The sequence below is a fragment of the Panthera tigris genome, chromosome A2, assembly GCF_018350195.1.
Source record: "Panthera tigris isolate Pti1 chromosome A2, P.tigris_Pti1_mat1.1, whole genome shotgun sequence".
Lineage (NCBI taxonomy): Eukaryota > Metazoa > Chordata > Mammalia > Carnivora > Felidae > Panthera > Panthera tigris.
The window spans coordinates 128198668-128214349 of NC_056661.1; positions in this window are offsets into that span (position 1 = coordinate 128198668).

A 15682-nucleotide genomic window follows, 5' to 3' on the forward strand; every position below is an offset into this window, starting at 1 on the left:
ATCTCATGAATTGCGAGATCATGACCTGAGCTGAAATCAAGAGTCTGACACTTAACCAACTGAGCCAACCAGGTGCCCTGGAATTTGTTTTAATATTTTCTTTTTTTACCCATAATAGAAAAAAATATTGCGGTGCCTGGGTGGCTCAGTTGGTTAGGGGACAGACTTCAGCTCAGGTCATGATCTAACAGTTCGTGAGTTTGAGCCCCACGTCAGGCCCTGTGCTGACAGCTCAGAGCCTGGAGCCTACTTTGGATTCTGTTTCTCCACTCTCTCTACCCCTCCTATGCTCATGCTCTGTGTGTGTGTCTCTCTCTCAATAATCAATAAACGTTAAAAAAAAAATTTTTAAAGAAACAAATGTTGGGATAATAGATATGACTACCATTGGGACTTCCTCCTACTCTCTATGGCACTGAAAGGACATCAGTGGAATGGAGTATACATTAACATAATCATGTTCATTTTTTCATGCAACAAATTACATACAGGCACTGTATGAAATATTGGCGAAAACAGAGATACACCAGACAATTTATTCCTCAGGGATTTCTCAGTAAAAGAGAGCCCAACAAGTGAGTCAATAGCGACCAAGTAGGGTGAAGAATGTTTTGGCAGCTCTACCAGTTGTTACAGGGGAGCACAGCAGGGCAACTGACTCAGCCGCCAATAGGATCTTGGAAAGTACAGCTAACACTTAGCTATGAAAGACAAAGAAGAGTTGCAGGAGTTTTTAAGCATAACAAGGGCCAAGATAATGTAAACTAGAATGTCCAGTATGTGGGAAAAGAAACTGACAGTAGATGGGAGTGAAGGTTGGGAGAGATGAACCAAAGAGAGCAGGAGGATCCATTACACAGAAGGGCATGAATATGATGTGAAGAAGAGGTCCTATGCTCAGAGCTCTGGGTAGGCACTAGGGGTTGTTTCTTCTTCCTTTTCTCCTCCCTTTATCCATTCTAACCCCCACTGTGTAAATCTTTATTAGGTATAACAAAAAGCATACATCTTTAACAGGTACAATTTGATAAAATTTTCACAGATCTGTATACCCATGAAACCATGAACACAATCAACATAATGAGTATATCCATCGTCCCAAAAGTCTCCCCTTGCCCGTTGTAATGTATTTCTTCACCATAGGTTAGTTTTCATTTTTTAGAAATTTATATAAAAGAAATAGCAAAGTAAGTACTTCAAAAGAGGTGGCTTTTCAGGGTGCCTGGATGGCTTAGTCCATTAAGTGTCTGACTCTTGATTTTGGTGCCAGTCATGATCTCAAGGTTTGTGGGATTGAGCCCCACATTGGACTCTGTGCTGACAGAGCAGAGCCTGCTTGGGATTCTCTTTCTCCCTCTCTCTCTTTCTCTCTCTCAAAAATAAATAAACCATTTTTTGAAAATAAGGATTTTCATTCAGCATAAATATTTTGATAATCATTGATGTTGTCCAATACTCTCCTGTATGAGTATACCACATTTGTTTATTCATGGCAGACATTTGGGTTGTCTTGGTTTATAAAGATGCTGAGAACATTTCCATATAAGTGTTTGTGTACAAATATAATTTCACTTCTGTTAAGTAAATACTAAGGGATAAAATACATAGACAATATGATAGGTGTTTAGTGTTTAAGAAAATGTCAACTTGTGTTTCCAAAGTGTATCATGTTTTCTCCAGCGTTGTTTGAGAGTTCCAATTGTTTCACATCCCCATGAACACTTGGTATAATCAGGTTTTAAATTTTAACAATTTTAATGGATATGTAGTAGTATGTCATTTTGGTTTTAATTTGCATTTCCCTAATGGCTAATAATGTTGAACATCTTTTTATTTGCCTTTTTACCATTGAAGTACCATCTTTGGTAAAATTTCTATTCAGATCTTGTGCCCATTTACTTTTCGTTTTTCTTATCATTGATTTTATTTAAAAATTTTTTTAATGTTTGTTTTTGAGAGAGCACTTGCACATGCAAGTGGGGGAGTCAGAGATAGAGGGAGACACAGAATCTGAAGCGGGCTCCAGGCTCTGAACTATCATCACAGAACAAGATTCAGGGCTCTAACTCATGAACTGCCAGATCATGACCTGAGCCACAGTCCAACGCTTAACCAACTGAGCCACCCAGGTGCCCCTATTATCATTGTTTTTAAAGGGTTCTTTACATATTCTGGATACGAGTCCTTCAACAGAAATATGATTTGCAAATACTTTCTCCTAATTTGTGGCTTATATTTTATGTATTTTTTTAGTTTGTTGACATAGTAAAACACCTCAATTTTCACCTCAATTTTCAAATGTTAAATTACCCTTGTTCTTCCTAGATGAACCAAAATTGATCATGATGTATTAGACTTTTTATATATTGTTGAATTTGATTTGCTAAAATAATGAAATTTGTATCTATTTTCATGAGAGATTTTGATTTGTAAACTTCTTGTGATATCTTTGTCAACTTTTGATATCAGGGTCATCTTGTTCTCTTAAAATAAATTTGTAAATAGTCCCTCTTCAATTTTCTGTATAGATTTGGTATTATTTCTTCCTTAAAATTTGGTAGACATCACATCTCAAGCCATCTGAACTTGTGTGTGTGTGTGTGTGTGTGTGTGTGCGCGTGCGCGCGCACACATGCACACATGCATGTGTGAATGTTTTAAACTGGAAATTCAGTTTTCCTAATACTTAGAGGACTATTCAGATTATTTTCTTCTTTTTGAGTAAGTGTTGGTAGTTTGTGTCTTTGAAGGGATTGGTCCATTTCATCTAAGTTACTGAATTTTTTTGGCATATATCTGTTTATATTACTTACCTGTTTTATATCTGTAGAATCTGTAGTGTTGTCACTTCTGTAATGTATGATAATGTTCAGTCACTTTTTCCTCGTTATTCTGGTTAAAGGTTTACATATTAATTTCACAGAACTAGTTTTCAGCTTTATTGATTTATTTTTATGGTTTGTTTTCTCTTTGTTGATTTCTGCTCTTATCTTTATTACTTCCTTTGTTCTGTTCCCTATCTGGCTAATTTAGTCTTTTTTTACTCTCTTCAGGTTGAAGCTGAGGTTACTGAGTCAAGATCTTCTTTTTCTAGTGTAGGTATTTAATGCTATAAATTCCCTTAATGTTTAAAGCTGCATCTCACAGATATTGTTATGTTGCAATTTCATTTTAATTCAATTGAAAAAAGTTTAAAATTTCCTCTTTTAATTCTCCTTTGACCCCTGAGTTATTTTGACTCTGTTGTTTGGTTTTCAAATAATTTTTTCTTAGATACTTTTGTTATTTCTTTCTAATTTAATTATGTTTTGGGTCAAAAATATATTTTGTTTTGTTTGAATAATTTTAAACATACTAAGATTTATTTTATGCCATGAAATATGATCTATCTTAGTAAATGATCTGTGTGTACATGAAAAAAATGTGTATTTTGGGTGTTGTGAAGAAGTCTATAAATGGCAATTTTGTCAAATTGGTTGGTAGTGCTGTTCAAGTCTTATTTTATACTTAACGTTTTTTTACCTACTCATCAATTAATTGAGAGAGAGGGATATTGAAATGTCTATGATTATGGATTTTTCTGTTTCTTTGTAATTCTGTTGGTTAGGCTTCGTGTATTTTTGAAGTTCTGCTGTTGCAATTTTTTAGATTTCTTAGGTCTTCTTGATTAAATGATTTTTTTGTCGCTCTGCAACAACCTCCTCTACACCTCTTTATATCCTTTACTGTAAAATTCATATCATCTGATACTATTTTAGTCACTCCAGGTTTCTTTTGATTTGTGTTAGCTTGACACATCTTTTCTCATTCTTTTCCTTTTTTTTTCTTTTGAGAAAGAGACAGTGCAAGCATGAGCAGGAAAGGGGCAGAGAGAGAGAGAGAGAGAGAAAAATAATCCCAAGCAGGCCCCACATTGTCAGCATGGAGCCTGACCTGCGGCTTGAACTCACAAACCATGAGATCATGACCACAGCCAAAATCAAAAGTCAGATGTTTAACCAGCTGAGCCACCCAGGTGCCTATCCCATTCTTTCACTTTCAAACTGTAACTGTGCCTTTATATTTAAGGTAGGTTTCTTGTAGATAGCCTATGGTTGAATCTTGATTTTTTTATATGATCTGATGATCTCTGACATTTATTTGGGGTTTTAGATGATTTATATTTAATGCGACTACTGATGTGGTAAAATGAAAATCTACCATTTTGCTATTATTTTCTCTTTTCCCATATGTCTTTGTTCCTTTTTCATTATTTTTTCCTTCTTTTGGATTGAATATTCTGAGATTCCATTTAGTCCCTTTTGACTTAAAAGTTAAGACACCTTGTTTGTTTTTTATTTTTTTAGTGATTGCTTTAGGTTTATTATATACATTTTTAAATATCATAGTCTAGTTTCAGATAATTTTATATCATTCACATGGAGGTTAAGAATTTTACAACAGTTACTCCCATTTTTGTCCTCCTGGTCTTCTTGCTATTGTTGCCATAAACTATATTTAGTATGTTATATTGCCTCTTAGCATTTTGTTGTTCCTTTCCTTTTATGGGTCATTTACATTTTAAAGAAAAATTATTATATTTGCCCACATATCTACCACTTCTGGTGCCCTTTATTTCTTCATGTAGATCCAGATTTCCATTTGTCATCATTTTCCTCCTGCTTGAAATCTCTGTCTCTCTTTCTCTCTCTCTCGCTCTCTCTCTCTTTTGGTAGTGTAGGTATGCTGGTGATGAATTACACCAGCTTCTGTATACCTGAAAAAATCTTTATTTTGCCTTGATTTCAGAAATATATCTTCGCTGGTTAAAGAATTCTAGATTGGTAGACTTTTATCTTTGTCTACTTTAGAGGTGTTACATGCTCTTCTGTTTAGTATTACTTCTGATGAGAAATTTGTCATTTTGTCTTTATTTCCCTGTTCACAATATGTATCCTCCCCCCTTCTTTAACCTAGACTTTTTTTTTTAGATTTTTGTTGTTTTACTGGTTTTAAACACTTTAATTGCTATCTATCCTAATGTTATTTACTTGGTATTTTTTATGCTTTGGGTACAATAAACCTGTTGAATTTGTTTGCATTTTCCTCAAATTTGAAAACAATTGGGCATTAAAAAATATTTTTCTGCATGTACCACACATCCTTTGGGGACCTCTGTTATATATGTCTTAGACAGCTTGATGTTTTTCCATAGCTGAAAGATTTTCTGCTCCTCTTTTTCTGGATTTATTTTGAATAGTTTCTATGCTACTTTTTAAGTTCATTAGCCTTTTCCTTTTTTCTTTTTCAAAAAAAAAATGTTTGCTTGTTTGTTTATTTATTTAGCGAGAGAGAGAGAGGCAGAGAATTCTAACCAGTCTCCATGCTGCTGACATGGGGCTTGATCTCACAAACCATGAGATATGACCTGAGCTGAAACCAAGAGTCCTAAGCTTAACCCACTGAGCCACCCAGGCACCCTGTAAGTTCATTAGCCTTTCCCTTCATTGTTTTTAAACCTGTTGTCATTCCCATCCAGTGCATGTTTCTTTTCAAACATTGTACTTTTCCTCTCTTAGGTTTGAGTCTTTTTTTATATTTTCTGTATTTTTGCTTAATATTTTAGTATTTCCTCTACTTTCTTGAGCACATGGCATATAGTTATAAGAACTGTTTAATGCCCTTGCCTAAAATTTCTATCACTTATGTAATGTATTTTTTCATTTATTGATTTTTCTCTTTAGTGTGGGTTATATTTTCCTATTTGCATGTCTAGTAATTATTAAACAACAGAAATCATAATTTTATTTTGTCGAGTGGCTGAAGAATTTTCATTCATAAAAGATGGTCGCGAACTTTGTTCTGGTTCATAGTTATATCAATTTTCTCTCTGGATTTAGATTTAAATTTGTGACAGATAAGACCAGATGTTAGTTAACGCCAGCACAATTCTTCCCCCACCTCGCTAATGAGGCAAAGTCCTTTTTTCCTACTTAGGTTTTGTAGGATTTCCTACAAAATTCTATATTACCTGATATTCTGAGAATTATGAGGTGTTTCACTTCAGCTCATGGAAACAATAATGATTCCAAGAGTTTTTTGTGCCCCAAAGACTTTTTTCCCCTCTTAGCCTGTGCAACAGTTCATTCCTTATCCTCAGATAGTTTCTCTCCATGTGTGCGCTGATCAGAACATTGCTCAGATATCCAGAGTTCTCTCCCTTGGCAGCTCTCTTCCCTGTAGTAGTTTAATATGTAAACTCTAGGCACCTTAAATTCCTTAGACTCTCAGTTTCATCTACTCCATTCTTTAACACCTGCAGAGTTTGCTTGGGTTTCCATAGCTTAGAAAGTCTTTACAAACAATAAGGTCAGTCAATCATAAGGATTACCTCTTTTTTTAAAATATTTATTTATTTTTGAGAGAGAGCATGAGGGGGGAGGGGCAGAAAGAGACCAGGACAGAGGATCTGAAGTGGGTTCCATGCTGACAGCCTTCTGGTTTAGGACTTGAACTCAAGAACTGTGATGATGACCTGAACCGGAGTCAGATGCTCAACCAAGTGAGCCACACAGGTGCCCCCTCCCCCATCTTTTTTTTTTTTAATGTTTAGGGATTATCTTTTGATTTCCCTTTATCAGGCATAACTGTCCTCTGCTGTCCTGTGATGTCCAGTGTTTAAAAATGTGTTTTACATATTTGTCTAGTGGTTTAGTTTAGTTTTGTTTGTTTGTTTAACAGGAGGGTTGATTAGATCACTGCTGTTCCACTTGGATTGGATATAGAGATCCCACATAGGTTTTTAAGAATAGAAGTGATATAATCATTTTTAAATGTGAATGCTATCTGTAGTTTATTGTAAACCATATTTTAGAGATACTGATTAAAATAACTTTTATAAAATGGAAAAAAGTGATGTGAACCTGAATGCAATCTGTAAAAGTTAGAACATGAGATAACTAAATAATTTGTAGCTATTTAAAAATAGTGTTTACAAGGACCAAATGGCATGATTGAAAACAAGTTCTAATATAACATTAAATTTTTAAAAATCAGGGTAGAAATAATTTATATTATTTTTTACTAAGTGAAAAAAAGAAACCTCCTGTAAAACTATGTTTTGGGACAAAAAGTATTGCAGAAACACATAGCATTATACTAATTGTGTAGTAAAATCATGAGTGATTATATTTTCTTTACCAGTTTCCTGTATTTTGTGAATTTTATTTCATAAGCCTTTTCATTATAAGAAAAAGTAAACTTTTAAATATTTTTAGAACCTAGGATAAATAGCACTAGATATTGACTGTTATTAGTAAATAAGTATGAAGTTGGGGCTTAACCAACCATTTTTAATATGCAACCAGGTCACCTAATCTAATCATATAGCTATATGGGAGAAGATAACTTTATTTTGAATCTTTCGAATTTGAAGCATCTGAGAGATAGCTGGGTAGAAATGTCTGACAATACAATGGTTTCAAGTTTCTGAAATTCAAAAATGAACTCTTGGCCAAAAATACACATTTGGTAATCATTGATAGTAGTTGAAGCTGTAGGTTTAAATAAGGTTACTTAAAAGTCATAATTCTTAAGATTTTATCAGGATATTTTAAATTTAGCTTCCTAAATGGAAACACTACTCTATTAAAATAGTAATTAAACAGATGTCCTGTCTTTTGGCCTAATAATAAATGATAGAATAATTACTTATTTATGATATATATATTTAATTGTAATATAATTGCTTCCAACATTATAGTGCTATTGATTAATCTTAGTCATTCCTCAAGTATAAACAAATTCCAAGTTCAAAATTAATACTACATGATGATAGTGCCTGATTTTTTTTCTAATAAACATTAGTTTTTTTTATTATTATTAGAAATGTTTCAATATAATTAATAGTTTATTTTTATTTTAGTATATTTTTGTGTTTATTTTTTTTAATTTGGATTCAAGTTAGTTAACATATAATGTAATATTGGTTTCAGGAGTAGAATTTAGTGATTCAACACCCACTGCTCATCCCAAGTGCCCTCCTTAGTGCCCATCACCAATTTAGCCCATTCACCCCTTCACCACCCCTCCAGCAGCCCTTACTTTGTTCTCTGTATTTAAGAATCTCTTATGGTTTACCTCCCTCTCTGTTTTAACCTTATTTTATTTTTTATTCTCTCCCCATATTTCCAACTGTTTTGTTTCTTAAATTCTGCACATGTGTAAAATCATGTGATATTTGTCTTTCTCTGACTTATTTCACTTAGCATAAAATGCTCTAGTTGCATCCACATTGTTGCCAATAACAAGATTTCTTTCTTTTTGATTGCCAAGTAATATTCCATTGTACATGCATACAACATTGTCTTTTCCATTCATCAGTTGATAGACATTGGGACTCTTTCCATAATTTGGCTATTTGTTGATAGTGCTGCTATAAACATTAGGGTACATATGCCCCTTCTAATCAGCATTTTTGTATCCTTTGGATGAATACCTAGGAGTGCAATGGCTGGATTATAGGGTAGTTCTATTTTTAACTTTTTGAGGAACCTCCACATTGTTTTCCAGAGTGGATGCACCAGTTTGTATTCTGACCAGCAGTGCAAAATGGTTCCCCTTTTTCCATATCCTTGCCAATATCTGTTGCTTCCTGAGTTGTTCATTTTAGCCATTCTGACAGGTATAAGGTAGTATCTCATTGTGGTTTTGATTTGCATTTCCCTGATGATGAGTGATGTTGAGCATCTTTACATGTGTCTGTTAGCCATCTGGGTGTCTTCTTTGGAAAAGTGTTCATGTCTTTTGCCAATTTCTTCACTGCATTATTTGTTTTGAGTTGATAAGATTTTGGATACTAACCCTTTATCCAATATGTCATTTGCAAATATGTTTTCCCATTCCATTGGTTGTCTTTTAGTTTTATTGATTGTTTCCTTTGCTATGCAGAAGGTTTTTGTCTTGATGGGATCCCATGAGTTCATTTTTGCTTTTGTTCCCCTTAGCTCTTGAGACAGATCTAGTAAGAAGTTGCTGCAGCTGAGGTCAAAGAGATTTCTGACTATTTTCTTCTCTAGGATTTTGATGGTTTCCTGTCCTATATTTAGGTCTTTGATCAATTTTGAATTTATTTTTGTGTATGAAGTAAGAAAGCAGTCTTTGACAAAGGAGGAAAGAACACCCAATGGAAAAAAGTCTCTTGAGCAAATGGTAATGGGAAAACTGGACAGTGACATGCAGAAGAATGAAACTGATTAAAAATTTTTATGTGTATCAAATCTTTGGATGCCCCTTTACTTTCAGCTTTTTGAAATCACTGTTTTTTTGTTCAGCTTTCACACAGGCAAGTACATAGTAGAAACTCAGTAAATATCTGCTGAATGTGTGACAAACACCATGTAGCAATTGAAATTTGAGATTAAATATATATCTAGAGAGAGAGAGAGAGAGAGAGATTGTGTCCAGTTGGCTGTTGTTTCTTGCCCACTTTTTCTTTTTCTCTTTTCTTCCTCATTATACACATTCTCTTTAATCATTTCACATAGGTAAGGACTGAAGGACTAAAGCATTTTTTTCTTTTTTTTTTTTTTTTTACAACATGTTGTCATGTACATTTTCAGACATGTGAATTGAAAGAACATGACAGTCACCACAACTTTAAGTGGATTCTTACTGTTTTACCATTGTTTTATTGTATTTATTTGATCATATATCTACCCATACATCCCTCTATTAATTCCCAATCCATGTTATTTCTTGATATACTTAAAGCAAATAGAATATAGTAGTTCAACTCCTTTTAACTTCTTCAGTATAAATACATTTTATAGAATAAGTGTATTAAATAGAAATTAGATATTTGTAAAATAAATTTAAAATAAAAATACTTTTAAGAATTAAATTTTTTTTAATTTTTTAATGTTTATTTACTTTTGAGAGAGAAAAAGACAGAGCACGAGCAGGGGAGGGGCACAGAGAGAGGGAAACACAGACTCAATAGCAGGCTCCAGGCTTCAAGCTGTCAGCACAGAGCCTGAGGTAGGACTTGAACTCACGAACCAGGAGATCATGACCTCAGCTGAAGTCAGATGCTTAACCAACTGAGCCACCCAGGTGCCCGAGAATTAAACATTTTTAATAGTCTTTTTAAGATAAAATTGTCACACAATGGAAAACACATAATTAAATACTTGCTGATTTTTGGCAAGTGCATATAGCTGTGTAACCAAATTCCCACTAAAATATTATTCCAGAGGGATGCCTGGGTGGCTCAGTCAGTTAAGCATCTGACTTCAGCTCAGGTCATGATCTCGCCGTCAGTGGGTTCGAGCCTCATGTATGGCTCTGTGCTGACAGCTCAGAGCCTGGATCCTGCTTTGGATTCTGTCTCCCTCTCTCTCTGCCCCTCCCCAGCTCACACTCTGTTCTCTCTGTCTCTCAAAAATGAATAAACATTAAAAAAAATTTTTTAATATTATTCCAGAAAGTTCTCTCAGGTTCCTTTTCACTCAGTTCCCTCCACCACTATCCCAGAGGAAACTGGTGTTCTGATTTTCTGTCACTAAATATTAGCTTTATTTGTTCCAGACCAGACCTTATTATAAATTGGAACATATATATGCTTTCTATAAGGATTCTTTCACTCAGCATATTTCAAAATTTATTTATTTTACATTATCAGTATTTTGTTATTTTTTATTGCAGACTATAATTTTATGATGCAAATATTCCACAGTTTGTGTATCCATTCACCTGTAGAAGCACTTCTGGCTGTGTCCAGTGCCAGGTCCTTATAACTAAGCTGCTTGAACATTTTTGTGCCCGTTTCTTGGTGAGCATATATTTTAATTTCTCTTGGGTAAATACCCCTTGGCCCACAGGGTATATGTGTGTTTACTTTTATTAAAATAACCTCTAGACCTTATCCAAAGTCGTTATACCATTTTATGTTGCCACTAGAAATAATTGAGAATTCCAATCGGTCTACATCCTTAGCTGTTTTTATCAGAATCTTTCATTTTAATGGTGGGTAGTCTTACTTTGAGTACTACTAGTATTCATTTGCATTTCCCTCATGATTAATGATATTGAGCACCTTTTCAGGTATTCGCTGGCTATTTGTATAATCTTTAATGTTTTTTTTTTAATTTTTTTTTAACGTTTATTTATTTTGGGGACAGAAAGAGACAGAGCATGAACGGGGGAGGGGCAGAGAGAGAGGGAGACACAGAATCGGAAACAGGCTCCAGGCTCTGAGCCATCAGCCCAGAGCCAGACGCGGGGCTCGAACTCACGGACCGCGAGATGGTGACCTGAGTTGAAGTACGACGCCCAACCGACTGAGCCACCCAGGCGCCCCTCTTTAATGTTTTTTTAAAAGTTCATGTATTTATTTTGAGAAAAAGCACAAGTGTGACAGGAAAAGTGAGAGAGAGAGAGAGAGAGAGAGAGAGAGAGAGAGAGAGAGAGAATCCCAAGCAGGCTCCATGCTGCCAGCATGGACCCCGATGTAGAGCTCAACATGGGGCTTGAACCCACAAACCATGAGATCATGACCTGAGCCAAAGTTGAGTGCTTAAACAATCGAACCACCCAGGTGCTCCTATTTGTATAATCCTTAATAAAGTGCCTGTTAAAATGTTTGTCCACATTTTATGGAGTCATTTGTACTGTTTATTGAATTGTGGGCATTCAAAGCTAGATAAATATTCCAAGGAAAGGACTACATTTTATGGACAGTTTCTCACTGAAACTAGTACAGGAGTGATAAAAATATTTACTACTTTTAATTTGAAATGTACACCCCTAAGAAAATAAACTCAACCTGGAACTTGAAACTTTGAAAGATTCTTCATATAAATATTGTGCCCACAGTTTACTATATTCTGCTATCCAAATAGTTAAGAACTTAATTGGCTTATTTTCTCGTGGTTTGATAGAATTTTTTTTGGGGGGGGGCGTTGCTTTTGATGATTACTTTTGCTGAAGAGAGCATAAGGGAGAGACAAGCAGCTTTTTGTGTCTTAGAGTGGACAGGGCCTGGGGTTATAATTTCATTGTGACTATTAAAACCTTGGAAAGGAGAGATTTTTGCAGTTAGGCTCCTCCATCCTTCAGAGGACTGGTGGAGTTGGTAGAAATCACCAGAGAAGCCTGGGAATTCTTTGTGATAAAGACATAGCAAAATAAAAAGATTTCATTTTAAGTGAGATGTGCTAATGTTGACTGAATGTTTAATGGGTAGCAGTCATACGCAGTGTTACGGGTGAGGCACACTTGAGGCAAGAGGTTTGACAATAACAAACGTGTAAGGCACTGATGCTCATTCAGTAGAGGCCACTTCTGAATAGAGGGCAGATCTGCTAGTTGGCTGGCATTCTCTTTTCCCTCTAAGAAGCCTGAATGACCAAGTAGGACAGTGATGTTCAGTGATGCTGGTGAGCCTGAGCCTGAGGAGGTGCAACGTGAGAACTTGCACTTAACTAGGGCACTGGATCCTAGCTGTGCTATTTACTTGCTTTTTGGTTTGGGGGAAGTCACTGAATCTTTCCAAGTCTCAGTTTCTTGAAGATGAGAATGATGATAGTGCTTATATCAGAACAACGTGTGAAAATTAGTGAGATGATACATGTAAAAAACCTGGGACACAAATTAACACTCTGTACATGGCAGCTACTGTTATTTTTACTGTTCACAGTAGTAGAAGTAGCAGCAGCAATGCTAGTACTCTAACCTTCAGGCGGATATAAACACCAAGCCTTTCCCAGCAATGTAGCCTTGGTGACAAAACATTTTTATCTTTCTCCTTCATTTGCACTTAGTTAGATAGAGATATACTGGTTCATCTAGATGCCTTTTTTCCTCCTCTAATATCCCAATCAGTTGTCATGGCCACACTTTCTTCCTAGCCCTCCTTGTCTTCCTTCCTTTCAGAAAAAAATCAGCACTTAGAGAGTCAGCACCTGTGGTCATTGACTTGCATCCTCAGCAGGTTCCCATCCCCGAGGATCATAAAACCTGAGGGAAATGAAAAATTGTACCTTATCAGAAAAATGCAGAGGCTCTTGTCATAATACTGCCTTTAGGTTTGCAATTAAACCTGGCTTTAGGGGAGAGGGATGTTTCACAGGAACCAGGGACATTCTCCCTAGACAGGACCGTGGTTTTCTTATACTTGTTGAAAGCAAAGACAAAGAACTTAGAGCAGGTGCTTTGAGTGACCAAGAGGCAGGGAGAAGCTACTGTTCTCGGAGGCCTCCGCCCTCTTGGGCTTTGAGTTGTGACCTTGTTGAGCCTACTTCTGATGAACGGACCATATATGTATCTTTAAATGCCAAGGCATTAACTCTGTTACCTGCAGGTCTCGCTTGAGGTTTTGCTCAGCATGAGAGGTCCAGCAGCCTGAACACACATGTCAGAGGCCACACAATTCTGTCAGAGTCATACAGCCTTCAGGTGTATGTTCAAGCAGTGGAAGAAGAAGGGAGGTATATGGGCTTCTGCTTCCCACTCTTCCCCATGCTGGGGTCAGGATTGGTCTGTACCAAAAATGTTTGTTTGCTGATTCCTCTTGATTCAAAGAGACTTTTTAGTACAAAGCAAAACTTAAAAAAAAAAAATCCAACCTGAGTTTATGATGGCTAATAAAAGAAGAGGTTAATTCAACAGGTTTCTTTCAATAAATAAAATGGCTAGTGCTAGTGAAATTGTGTTTTCTTTCTTTGTATCTTTTAAAAATGAAAATTTCTTTCAACATCTAATTATGTTTTATAGGTTCGAGAGCAGTAAATTTGCTGTTTAATTTAGTGACCCAGAATTTGCTATTATAGAATAAGAATGACTAAAAGAAAGAGACATTAATGTCAAATGAAGAAGAAGAGAGTAAATTACATGTTAATTTGGCCTTGAGCTTTCAATAGCTTTGCCCGAAGGATTTTTGAGCTTAAGATAAAATAATAATTCAGTCATTAAACTAGTTTCCCTCTCCACTCTGTTTGCCCTGCATGGTGGTATGAGACCTACCAAAAGTGATAAAGTTGCATTAAAATATTCAATAAAGAATAATCTATCTGGAAACACCATACTCCAGAAAATAATAATATTTCCAAAAATAGTAATTAAGGAAATAATGTCCTTGGAGTTAAGATGATCAAAATTTTACTTGATGTCACTGAATATTTTCTAGTCTGTGGCAATAAGAATATCAAGGAGAGCCCTTTTGGTTATGAAAACAGAAATGCACTTTGATGTCAGGGAATGATCTCATTCCATGAAAACATTGCATTAATGACCTTTCTTCAGAAAGGGGTGCTAGAGGCTTCTGGCTGACATGAGTCGTTTATTCACAGGCACCTGGTGTGCCCAAGATAGGGAGACTTTTGAAGACAGTAGGAGTGAGACTGTAGCATGGGGAGATAGGAAGTGCCTGTGTCCTGCTTGAAGCTCTGTTGAGCCTCAGGTCCCCCTTCAGGTGGATTATCTTAAATCATAAAGAAATCCAGCAGGTCTCTAGGATGTAAAGGGAAAGGATTGCAACCCCTTTTATTTCTCTTCATCAACTTGTGGTTCTAATCAGTCCTATGATTTTGTTTCACTTTGGTGTTCAGAAAATAATTTATTTTTTAAAAAGCAATATTCATTTATTTTTGAGATTGAGAGAGAGCAAGCCAGGAAGGGGCAAAGAGGGAGGGGGACACAGGGCTTGATAGCACACACCATCAGATCATGACCCAAGCCGAAATCAAGAGTTAGACGCTTAACTGATGAACTACCCAAGCTCCCCAGAGAATAATTTCTAAATGTACAGTGACAATTTTTTAAAATTTTTTAATGTTTATTTTTGAGAGAGAGACAGAGTGCAAGCAGGGAAGGGGCAGAGAGAGGGAGACACAGAATCTGAAGCAGGCTCCAGGCTCGGAATTGTCAACACAGAGCCCAATACGGGGCTCGAATTTACAAACTGTGAAATCGTGATCTGAACCAAAGCCAGACACATAACCAAATGCACCACCCAGGTGTCACTACAGTGACAATTTTGGTTGCCACTGCTCTTTATCTTCAGAATTAAGTAAAAGTGTAACTCATTAGGAATATACCAAAATCCAGCACCCTTTCTTAATAAAAACCCTTGAGAAAGTCGGGATAGAAGGAACATACTTACACATCATAAAAGCCATTTATGAAAAGCCCACAGCTAACATCATCCTCAATGGGGAAAAACTGAGAGCTTTTTCCCTGAGATCAGGAACATAACAGGGATGCCCACTCTCACCACTGTTGTTTAACATAGTGTTGGAAGTTCTAGGATCAGCAATCAGACAACAAAAGGAAATCAAAGGCATCAAAATTGGCAAAGATGAAGTCAAGCTTTCGCTTTTTGCAGGTGACATGATATTATACATGAAAAATCCGATAGACTCCACCAAAAGTCTGCTAGAACTGATACATGAATTCAGCAAAGTTGCAGGATACAAAATCAATATACAGAAATCAGTTGCATTCTTATACACTAACAATGAAGCAACAGAAAGACAAATAAAGAAACTGATCCCATTCACAATTGCACCAAGAAGCATAAAATACCTAGGAATAAATCTAACCAAAGATGTAAAAGATCTGTATGCTGAAAACTATAGAAAGCTTATGCAGGTAATTGAAGAAGATATAAAGAAATGGAAAGACATTCCCTGCTCATGGATTGGAA